The 12,566-nt window shown below is 48.4% G+C and overlaps 1 protein-coding gene across 2 annotated transcripts in view; it reads left to right on the top strand.

The window, feature by feature from the left end:
• LOC146201376 (GATOR2 complex protein MIOS-like) overlaps positions 1-12,566 on the top strand; it is a 264,250-nt gene that overhangs the window by 10,054 nt on the left and 241,630 nt on the right. The gene's annotated exons all lie outside the window — the stretch shown is intronic.

Raw genomic sequence — 12,566 nt, forward strand, 5'->3', positions numbered from 1 at the left:
GAAAGCTTCTACGAAGATGTAGAATCGGCAATGCGAAAAGTAAAGACGCAGTATACTGTACTAATGGGCGACTTCAATGCACAGGTAGGGAAAAAGCAGGCAGGAGACAAGGCAGTAGGTAACTGTGGCATTGGTTCTAGGAATAGCAGGGGGGATTTACTAGTTGAGTTTGCAGAGCGCAATAACTTACGAATCATGAATATCTTCTTCAGCAAACAGAAGAACCGGAAATGACATGGAAAAGTCCTAACGGGGAGACTAAAAATGAAATCGACTACATAATGTGCTCAACCCCCGCCATTATGCAAGATGTAGAGGTAATCAGGAAAGTGCGATGCAGTGACCACAGGATGGTGAGGTCCCGAATTAGCCTAAATCTGAAGAAGGAACGCAACAGATTAGTAAGAAAGAAACCCATCAATGAATTAGCGGTGAGGGGGAGGGATGAAAAGTTCAGGATCTTGTTACAGAATAGGTATTAAGCTCTAACCGAAGATGGCGACATTACCCTAGAAGCAAGGAACAATAATTTCAGAGATATTATTACTGAGTGCGTGGTAGAAGTAGGCGGTAGGATAGTTAGAGAGGATACCGGTAAGCTGTCTAAGGAGACGAAAGATTTGATTAAGAAACGCCAGAGTATGAAAGCTTCCAATCCAACAGACCAGATCGAATTGGCCGAGATATCAAAGCTAATCAATAAGCGCAAGGTGGCCGGTATAAGGAAGTATAACATGGAGAAAATTGAGCATGCTGTAAAGAACGGGGGAAGCCTTAAAGTGGTAAAGAAGAAATTGGGCATAGGCAAAAACCAGATGTATGCGATAAGGGACAAGGCGGGCAACGTCTTCACTAATATGGACAAGATAGTCAAAGTAGCTGAGGAGTTCTAAACAGATCTCTACAGTAGCCAAAGTGTTCAGGACCGTAATGAGATTGGCGGTAGGGAAAAAGTCGGACGTTCCACCAGTGACGAAGGACGAGGTCAAGAAAGCACTAGAAGCTATGAAAAGGGGGAAATCAGCTGGAGAGGATCAGATAACTACAGATTTGCTGAAGGATGGGGGGGATATCGTGCTAGAAAAACTGGCCACCCTATATACGCAGTCCCTGGTGTCATCGACGGTACCGGAACAATGGAAGAATGCATACATTATCCTCATTCATAAGAAAGGGGACTCTAAGAACCTTAAAAATTACAGACCAATCAGCTTACTGTCTGTTACGTATAAGGTATTTACTAAGGTAATCGCTAATAGAATCAGGACAACCTTAGACTACAATCAAGCAAAGGATCAAGCAGGGCTTCGGAAACGGTACTCTACTATCGATCATATCCATACCATCAATCAGGTGATAGAAAAATGCTCGGAATATAACCAGCCCTTATACATAGCATTCATTGATTACGAAAAAGCATTTGACTCGGTTGAAACCTCGGCGGTGATGCAGGCATTGCGAAATCAGGGGGTAGACGAGCCGTACGTGAAAGTGCTGGAAGATATATATAGTGGCTGTACAGCAACCATAGTTCTGCATAAAGAAAGTAACAAAATTCCTATAAAGAAAGGTGTTAGGTCAGGAGACTCGATCTCCCCAGTACTATTCACAGCTTGTTTAGAGGAAGTATTCAGAGACTTGGAATGGGAGCATTTAGGGATAAGAGTAGATGGAGAATACCTTAGTAATCTGCGATTTGCTGATGACATTGCCTTGCTAAGCAACTCGGGGTATGAACTGCAAATAATGATTGATGACCTAGACAGGAAAAGTAGAAAGGTAGGCTTGAAAAATCAATATGCAGAAGACTAAGGTAATGTTCAACAGCCTCGGGAAGGAACAGCAGTTTACATTAGGTAGCGAAATACTGGAAGTAGTAGGCGAATATGTCTGCTTAGGACAGGTAGTAACCACAGATCCGGACCATGAAAAGGAAATAACAAGAAGAATAAGATTGGGATGGAGCGCATTTGGCAAGCACTCGCAGATTATGTCTAGCAGCTTACCGGTATTGCTAAAGAGGAAAGTATATAACAGTTGCATCTTACCTGTACTCACCTATGGTGCTGAAACGTGGAGGCTAACCAAGAGAGTTCTACTTAAGTTGAGGACAACTCAGAGGGCTATGGAACGAAAAATGGTAGGGATAACATTAAGAGATAGAAAGTGTGCAGAGTGGGTCAGAGAAATAACTCAAGTTACCGACATTCTAGTGGAAATTAAGAAGAAGAAATGGACATGGGCAGGACATGTAGTGCGAAGGGAGGATAACCGATGGTCGCCTTTCGGTAGGATACGTTCTTTACGACCAGCCAATCACCGCTCTCAACATGGCGCCGGTTAGCAAGCGGCTGATAGCCGAGGTCTGGGCTCTTGAAGCTCAAAATGAGATGTGAAAGAAAAGACTGGACACACAAATGAAATACGAAAAAGAACAATGGGTATATTAACAATTAACCACTCGATTACAAATACACTTCGTGTCGCACACGCTCGTTCACACACAGTTTTCAAACGTCCGCTCACCGTGCTGACGCACTACTCACTCCTTCGCACATTTCTTCACGCGCGCGCTCTCATTGTCGACGTACAGCGCACTCCTGCTCGGTGTCCCATGATCGCACTCTTTTGCACCAAAACAGGCGTACGGTCCGCCTGCATCCCTGCTTGTGATGTTACCAGCGCCCCGAAGCGATCTTGGAGACGGGCTGGGGCGGTGACTCAAAGGCCGCACTAGTGACACCAAACAATGAGCCGGGGCGCGCGGCAGACACGGAAACGTCCGCGGAACCTCGTCCCTCCTCAGAAAATGCTGTTTTCTTTTTCTCTTTTACGGTGAGCTTCTTTCAAACTTCGACGAGTCCGCACCAGCTTCGTTCTGCGGCCCGACCGCAACGTCGCCCCGCATCGGCCTTTCGCTGCAGGCCAACTGTTTCCTCACTTGTCAACGGAGTCGATGGGCTTTGAGAATGCACGGGGATGAAGCGGGCATCCCCCGCCTTCATAACCTCACTTTTCTAAACTAGAGAAAACATTTGCGTTGTTGAGAGCTTGTTCGCACATGAAAAAACGGATTAATAAATCACTTACTGCTTTGACTCAGCGCACTCACAATTAGCAGCCAGGCATCGTTTTGCACTTCTCTCTGTGCGATTTCAGCTACTCGTAGTAGAGAGCCGGCCTCTGTCGAACTTTTTTTATGAGAGGCTGATAATTCCTCAGCCAAGATTCCACACTGCACATGATCAAGCTGCGGACAGACACAATCACCGACACAACACCAGTAACACCGGCGAGCCGACACACTGCAGCAGAGTAAGAGTGTCGGATGATGTCGCCTACTAGTGGTTTACGCACGAAATCTGGGAGGACCGGAAGCCCCGTGACCGGAAAGGGAAAACCGAAACGGCTGTGCGCATTGGTCGCACGTAACAGACGTATCTGCTCTAGACGTAAAAGTCGCGGGTCCTCCAACATTTACGCCCACGCTCGGTGCGGACGTTACACATCTTACGCACAATGCGACAGCAGTCTGAACAGACACGTTACGTTTTTTGTGCTTACGCTTACGATCCTTACGGACGATACGTGCGTTGCGCACATAGTCTGAACGCGGCTTAATAACGCAGTTACAGCCACCGCAATCACCTGATTCTGTCATGCTTCTCTCCTTCCGTTCCCTCGCAAAGGTTTTATCACTCTCCTGCCCGAGGTCGTCTAGCCTCCGCAAAACAAATTCCTCTTCTTCCTCCGCGTTTGGTGGGAGGGGGGGCGTGGCACTTCGCGAGCGCAAAAAAAAAAAAAGAAAAGAAAATGGCCGAGGGAGCGCGCGCCGCTGGATTCAGTCTGGCCGTGGCGAGGGAAAAGCGCGCAGCGAGCGGTAGACACCCATCCTTCTCCCGTCAGTCAGCGAGACGGGCCAGTGGACGTCGTTCGCGGTACGTACGTCATTACTTTGGCTCGACGGGCCAGCGCAGGAAACGGGAAAGCTGGCTTCCGCAAGGAGAGCATGAGAGAGCTTTGAATTGTATTTTCGATGCTTTGTGGCGCGCGTGTCACTGTAGCATTTTGCACAGACTATCTCCGGTACCTGATCGAAACAGTGGGCTCCTTTGCTTAAAAAGGCCTTCCCTGTACCACGGCCGCTCGATCGCACTTGGTGCGGCCTGCTGCGTCACGCTGCCGTCAATGGGCAAGCGCGTCCTTGGGGAGTTTACAGTTGCGCCCGCTATTTCTGCTGAGGGCGCCACTGTTCGGGGACACGTTGCCGCCGGGGTCGCCGGCTCTGAGAGCGAGGTTTGCTTCCTTTCTGGGTGCATTCGCCTCGCGTCTGCGTGGTAAACGCAAACGTTTTTGTGTGCGCGTGTGCAAGCACGTTAACGTTGGGACTGGATGCGTTTGTTTTTTAAGGCGAAAGCCGTTCTAGGCTCATGAAGCGAAAATCTATGCGCAGAAGCTGTGCCTGTTATCTGTGCGTCGCATCTGTGCACTGTTGTGCCAGTCGCAAAAGCGGACGTGCAAAAATGGAGATTAAGAATGAAAATGATTGATGGTGATAGGTAATCAATAAAAGTTATAAATAGACATTGATAGAGGTAATGACTAATAATGGGTAATAATGACTAAAATGATTTGTAATGACCAGTATATCAAACTACGACATGTAATGACTGCAATTGATTAGAAATGAGTGAAAGTGCTTAGCGATGTGTGGTAATGACTATAATAGCTAGGCATGACTCATCGTTACTGTTAATGACTACGAAATGACCAATATGTGAAACGACGACATGTAATGACAACTGCTGATTCTAAATGAGTAACCTGCTTAGTTATGAGTGATAAGGGCTGCAACGACTAGGCAGGCAGACTCATCATGACTGAGAAACGACCAATATATCAAACGATGACTTGAAATGACGAACTGTGGCAAACGATGAGAGGCAAATGATAGGAGAAGGGTGAGCTTTCGCCGTCCTCTGCTTAAGAAACATCTAAGAGACCCTCTAATTTTATCTGCTGAGCTCGCTTCAGGCAAAGACAGCAGCGAGGAGTGGAAATGCACTCGCTTCCTCTGAAATGAAAGCGGCGTTGCGGTTAAAAAGTCCAGATGCTGAAGCATAATGCCCTATCAGCTGCCATTGAATTTGCTACAAGGGACAGCAGATTGGACTTGTTGGTGATTAATTATAGGTTAGCTGTGCAAACAACGTGACGGGAACACAGGAGAAGAAGACGGCACAACGGCGCTAGTTGTGTCGTCCTCTTTTCCTGTGTTCCCGTCACGTTATTTAACCTATTTAGTTATCAGGGAGGTGGCCAGTGAACTAGGATTTTTAATGATGTGTTGTGAAGCAGATGAACACGACGAGGTAGCACCAGAAGCGTTTCTCGCAGGTTATGTTGCGAGGACATATCAGAAAAAGCTACGAAGGGCTTTTTTTTATATAAGCATGCAATTTGTTCTAAATTTTGCCACGCTAGTCTGAGTGGCCTTGAAAGTAAAGGAGCCTATGCATACAACATTCGTTTATACTGTTCAGACTGTTTGAGCCGATGCGATAAAATGAAAAGCCACGTTCCACAGAAAATCCGGCGCCCGGTCTGTCGGCGGAAAGTCGGAAAAAAACCTTTCTGGTAAGAGGCACTTTAGTTGGTGATATGGCCAAACACCTTTGGCTCAATGAGAACTCATGACATGTTCAATGTGGCAGGAGCTGCCAAACCAGAGAGAGTCAATAAGATGTAAGGGTGAAATGAGAATTATTGAAAGCGGGACCTTTAGATCCCAAGTCAGGCACACTATACTCCTATAGGGCACGTTTTACAGCTTCGGTAAAGAGGTGCTTTATATACTTATGTGTAGGGTGCTATTTCATATAATGCGGTAGCTTAAGGCTGCATTCTAATGATATGCGACAGAGGCAGCAATTACGGGATACGGTGGATAAGCAGGTAGCAAAGTGCGGGCACTCTAACGAGGCTCCTCAAGGAGACTTAAGAACCCCAAGTTTTGTTTATCACTACCAGGTTGTTGCTTAATTTATGCGATATTTGGTAATGGTTTTGAGGCGACATGTCAGTCGTGCAAAAGCCTGTTGCAGGAAATATGAGTCAACTGGACCAGTTACAGGTTAATGAAAACCAAGGACAATGGGGGCTTGATGCACCCCGCAAAGGAAGTAATCAAGCTTTTTCAGCTTACGAGCACCTTCATTAACAGGATGATGAAGTCTGAAGAGGTCCGGCGATGTAGCAAGCTGTGTAAACTTGGTTTCATCATTGTTTTCTCAGTGTACACAGTACCTGCAGCTAATCTATAAAAACAATGATCGTACCCATGCTAAGGCGCTATGCAAGATATCGTTAAGTTGCTGCCCCCACTGATAGCGAGCTGGGCTGGAAATGTCAACTCAACAGTGGAGCGATGTTTATGGTTATGGCATAAACCTCTCTCAAGAAAGGTTTTTCGTCTGCGATTGGTAATTTTCTTCCTTCTTTTGTGTGCACATGCTGAATCTCGCTGTGTGGCCATGCTCGCTGAATCTCGGCTGCAGTTGCGCTCTGACGCGTGAACATTCTTGTGATCGCAGCTAAGAGTTTCACAACAGCAACACTCGAGGCGCGTTCTTCCATTGAAAATTACGAACCAGCAAAATTGTATGGGTTTGCGAGCAGCCAATAAAAATAGTAATAAAAACTTTCGGCGCATATACGTAGCACCTTGAGGCAGACCGACTCTATCAAGCACGCTTACTTTGTCCGGTCATACGAAATGGGGGAGCCATGACGGATAGCGTTCTGGCATACAAAGTTTAAGATCTTCAACTGAGTCGAAGATTCCAGGTTATCATCTAGATTTAACCTAATAAACATCTTCATATTTCCACCGTAACATTTGTCACAATGAGATAGAAAGGTTTGTTACATGTCGCATTTTCATAGAGGTTGCTCATAGTAGGACATTTTTTATTGGATAGCGCTGGCAGCTTAGAACAGGTTGACATCAATTTGTGTATAAAAGCTGTATGCAGGAATGAGTAAATGGTATGAAAATGACACACGGAATTCACGACATAGTTAAGTGGTTATGCATTAGGCTACCATGGCAACTGAACAGCTTCGAATTGTTCACGGCTTGGTCACATTTTATTGTGACGAACAACTGGATCCAAATGCAACATCACGGTAATGCGAGCTCTCCAATCGAGTGGCCTTGAACCACTGTCACTATAAGTTTCTCGGGCTACACTCCAGTATACATCCTTGCCGAGCAAGCGCTAAGTGCTGACATGGTCACACTAGACATGATAGTATATACTAATTCTTGTTGCCAAATTGTGTGAAGCGGAGCTCATATGTCCTTAAAATAAAAGGGTTCTTCCACGCCTACGCCTCCCTCAAAGCGCAGTCAGGCGCAACTCTCCGCGCGCGGCTGTCCCCGAACGGTGGCGCCGCGGCGGTGGCGACTGGAAGTAGGCGCCTCCCGCCGGTTTCGGGCGACGTAGCAGGTCGCACCTAGTACGCTTCCATCGAGTGGCCGTGCTTGGACAGTGGCCCTTTAAGTGCGGACGGCTAGATGCTCTCCCTCCGCCAGCTCGAAGCCGCGCTCCGACGGCCAAGCGCTTTTCTTACTGCCCCAGTAGAATAAAAAACAAACAAACAAAAACAAAAATCGTCGACAGGACACGCAGAAGTGACGTAGTAGCCCCACGTCACTTGTGTCACGTGATTGCGCGTTCACGGTGTGCAAAAATACCCTCCCAATGAAGAAGGGGGGAGAATGCTTTTGCAGGTCGACGATGCGCAATCACGTGACACATAGGTGACGTAGCCTACACGTCACGTACGCGTATCTCGCGGAGTCTTTCTTTTTTTTTTTCCTTGTAAGAGGAAGCGCTCGCGGCGGTTGGTTTTGTCCACGCCATGGCTCCTCCCTCAACACAGTCTTATCCCCTCCCCCATGGCTCCAAGCAGTAAACATTATTTTCCTCCCCCGGGGGAATGAGTGAGCGCAGATTTTGTGTGTTCGCAGTCTTTTGCTTTCATTCTCTTCCTGTGGTCTGGCGAGGTTAGAGCTGGTATTCAAAGCGACGCAGGGACTTCGAGTCGCGAGTCTGCTTCTTCGCAGCGCGTTGCAGGGATTGTGATTGCTTCCTCACTACAATGAAAACGTGCAAGAGTACTGACCGAAGCAGGGACTTCGAGTCGCGAGTCTGCTTCTTCGCAGCGCGCTGCAGGGATTGTGATTGCTTCCTCACTACAATGAAAACATGCAAGAGTACTGACCGAAGCAGGGACTTCGAGTCGCGAGTCTGCTTCTTCGCAGCGCGCTGCAGGGATTGTGATTGCTTCCTCACTACAATGAAAACGTGCAAGAGTACTGACCGACGTAGGGACTTCGAGTCGCGAGTCTGCTTCTTCGCAGCGCGCTGCAGGGATTGTGATTGCTTCCTCACCACAATGAAAACGTGCAAGAGTACTGACCTAAGCAGGGACTTCGAGTCGCGAGTCTGCTTCTTCGCAGCGCGCTGCAGGGATTGTGATCGCTTCCTCACTACAATGAAAACGTGCAAGAGTACTGACCGACGCAGAGACTTCTAGTCGCGAGTCTGCTTCTTCGCAGTGCGCTGCAGGGATTGTGTTTGCTTCCTCACTACAATGAAAACGTGCAAGAGTACTGACCGAAGCAGGGACTTCGAGTCGCGAGTCTGCTTCTTCGCAGCGCGCTGCAGGGATTGTGATTGCTTCCTCACTACAATGAAAACGTGCAAGAGTACTGACCGAAGCAGGGACTTCTAGTCGCGAGTCTGCTTCTTCGCAGTGCGCTGCAGGGATTGTGTTTGCTTCCTCACTACAATGAAAACGTGCAAGAGTACTGACCGAAGCAGGGACTTCGAGTCGCGAGTCTGCTTCTTCGCAGCGCGCTGCAGGGATTGTGATTGCTTCCTCACTACAATGAAAACGTGCAAGAGTACTGACCGAAGCAGGGACTTCGAGTCGCGAGTCTGCTTCTTCGCAGCGCGCTGCAGGGATTGTGATTGCTTCCTCACTACAATGAAAACGTGCAAGAGTACTGACCGACGTAGGGACTTCGAGTCGCGAGTCTGCTTCTTCGCAGCGCGCTGCAGGGATTGTGATTGCTTCCTCACTACAATGAAAACGTGCAAGAGTACTGACCGAAGCAGGGACTTCGAGTCGCGAGTCTGCTTCTTCGCAGCGCGCTGCAGGGATTGTGATTGCTTCCTCACTACAATGAAAACGTGCAAGAGTACTGACCGAAGCAGGGACTTCGAGTCGCGAGTCTGCTTCTTCGCAGCGCGCTGCAGGGATTGTGATTGCTTCCTCACTACAATGAAAACGTGCAAGAGTACTGACCGACGTAGGGACTTCGAGTCGCGAGTCTGCTTCTTCGCAGCGCGCTGCAGGGATTGTGATTGCTTCCTCACTACAATGAAAACGTGCAAGAGTACTGACCGAAGCAGGGACTTCGAGTCGCGAGTCTGCTTCTTCGCAGCGCGCTGCAGGGATTGTGATCGCTTCCTCACTACAATGAAAACGTGCAAGAGTACTGACCGACGCAGGGACTTCTAGTCGCGAGTCTGCTTCTTCGCAGTGCGCTGCAGGGATTGTGTTTGCTTCCTCACTACAATGAAAACGTGCAAGAGTACTGACCGACGCAGGGACTTCGAGTCGCGAGTCTGCTTCTTCGCAGCGCGCTGCAGGGATTGTGCTTGCTTCCTCACTACAATGAAAACGTGCAAGAGTACTGACCGACGCAGGGACTTCGAGTCGCGAGTCTGCTTCTTCGCAGCGCGCTGCAGGGATTGTGATTGCTTCCTCACTACAATGGAAACGTGCAAGAGTACTGACCGATGCAGGGACTTCGAGTCGCGAGTGTGCTTCTTCGCAGCGCGCTGCAGGGATTGTGATTGCTTCCTCACTACAATGAAAACGTGCAAGAGTACTGACCGACGCAGGGACTTCGAGTCACGAGTCTGCTTCTTCGCAGCGCGCTGCAGGGATTGTGATTGCTTCCTCACTACAATGAAAACGTGCAAGAGTACTGACCGACGCAGGGACTTCGAGTCACGTGTTTGCTTCTTCGCAGCGCGCTGCAGGGATTGTGATTGCTTCCTCACTACAATGAAAACGTGCAAGAGTACTGACCTTATGCGGGGCCTCAAATATATTGAGTACCTGCGCATGAGTTATTTGCACACACGTGCGCCCACACACGCAGTTTCTTAGTGGAAAAAAGCAAATAACTTTACAGCATCTTGCGCGTAACGTTGATGTTTAGAATTAAGCTGTGAAATTATACAAGATGTTGCTTAGCTTACGGATACGTCACTACATATACAGTCGAACCCGGTTATATCGAACCCGGATATATCTAATTTTGGTTATATCGAACTCACGAAATATCCCCTTGAAAATCCCATGCAAAAGTAGGAAAGCCGCGTCATATATCGAACTCCGCACCACGCACTGGAAAGTGTGCCTTCCCCAAAAACGATTGCATCACCCTTGGCCGTTTGCTGCGTGACGTTTTCAAGCCACGCGTGGAAGGAATGAGAGGGGACAATTCGGCGACGGCTGGTCTGGACAGCGCCGCGCCCATTCTCCAAAGGCGCGCGCATCTGCAGTTGTCGTTTCCCGCGCGCCAGCACATGACGTTTGCAAGCCATGTGCGTGGCTGTGCCCATTCTTTTGCCGAGCTATCTCTCTCCTTCAGCACTCGCAACGCATGTGCCAAGGTAGCTCAGCCCGTTTTCAGACAGACATCGGATGCTTTATCCAGCGTGTGTTGCGAACCCTCTGCGTGCGGCGGCGCGGCGGCTGACGTGGCTACGGCGCCTGCGGATGTTAAGAAGCAGCTCTCTCTTTTTTTTTTTTGCGAGTCATCCTTTCTTACCGTTGTGCTGTACGCACGGCGTAGCGTAAGATATGGCGGCTGCGGACGTTTAGAAGCGGCAGGTTTTTATTTATTTTTTTTTTTTTTCGGGGATGTTTATTATTTTTTTTTAATCGTTTATCTTTGCATGTATGAATCAGCGAAAGCACGCGGTCAGCTGCTGCGATCATAACGCCCGCCCCAAGCGCGGCGCGATAAATCGAACCATGCTTGTGCAATCAAGCCATCATGGGCACTCTGCCAAGTACGTTCGCTCCCCGCCACCGCAGGAGCTATCAAAAGATAAACACGCCGTGACGTTATCGCTGCGCAGCATCTTGCCACGCTGCCAAGAAATGAGCTGTGGATGAGACGACCGAAACGGAGTGCGACATTCAAGCGATAACGCTGGCGATTTCTGCCGCGGCGACACAGAAACCTTGTTTTGAGCTGCCGCGGTGGCTCGTACGGTGCAGTTTCAACAAGTTGGAAATTTTTTGCTCTGTCGCTGCCGCTCGTCGCTTAGATCGCTCAATCGCTTGCATGTGAGCGAGCTGGCCTTAACGTTTTTTTTTTTTTTTTTTTCAAATTTTCGGGTGCAAAAGTGGAGGGTGGGTTCATTATGCGAGTGGGTTGATTACGCGACAAATACGGTATCGTTTTTTCGCATCGTAAGTGCCGTCACAAGCCGATTTCTGTATATTGAATTATCGATATATCAAACTATTTCGTGATCCCCTTCGAGTTCGATATATCCGGGTTCGACTGTATACATATATATATATATATATATATATATATATATATATAGTGTTGTTGTTGTATGTACATAATTGAGCGTTTTAATGTGCAAAAGCGGCTGATTGAGCCAGGTAAACGACAGCAAATCTTCAGCACTCCCTCCGCTGCTTCTCAAACCAAACCAGCCCATACCTCACAGCTAGCAAAAAAGAAGAAAGGAAGCAAGCGTGCATACTGCTTTACCGAGGGCAGCTTCAAGCTGTCACTGGTTTGAAACCACGCTGTCTACGTTGGCTAGCCTGCCCGCCCAAAGCCCCTTTATTGAGAAGCTTTACCCACCCCTCCTTTCAACCTCTCCCCACTAACAGGCAAATAAAAATACAGAAGAAAGCGTGCGGACGGCTAGATGCTCTCCCTCCGCCAGCTCGAAGCCGCTTTCCGACGGCCAAGCGCTTTTCTCAGTGCCCCAGTAGAATAAAAAAAAAGAGAAAAGCACGTCGACAGGACATGCAGAAGTGACGTAGTAGTCACGTCACTTTTGTTTCACGTGATTGCGCGTTCACGGTGTGCAAAAATACTCCCCCCTTCGCGAGACTGCTTTGCGAGAATTGGAACGTGTCCCAAGATGGCGGCTGCTCGCGTAGCCGTCTAAGTCATAGAGTTCCTTACGCTAACTAGAGGGAAAGCTGAGGGCGCTGCAGTTCAGCCACCATGGGCGCGCTAAGAATCATGGGCCGGTGTGCTACTTGTTGCGGGATAGTCGGTTTTTTTTCGGGTACGTGGAGTGGCGTTACTGCGATGTTTCTTTTTGTCATCATCATCATCTGAAGGTGCGTACATAGACCGCGAAAGCCATAGTAGCGAAGGCGCAAAAGCAGACGTCACCAATAAATTAAATGGTTTTTGTTTCCCGAAATGCCCCTAAAAA

The sequence above is a fragment of the Amblyomma maculatum genome, chromosome 2 (genome assembly GCF_055883805.1).
Source record: "Amblyomma maculatum isolate TAMU_Amacu chromosome 2, ASM5588380v1, whole genome shotgun sequence".
Classification (NCBI taxonomy): Eukaryota; Metazoa; Arthropoda; class Arachnida; order Ixodida; family Ixodidae; genus Amblyomma; species Amblyomma maculatum.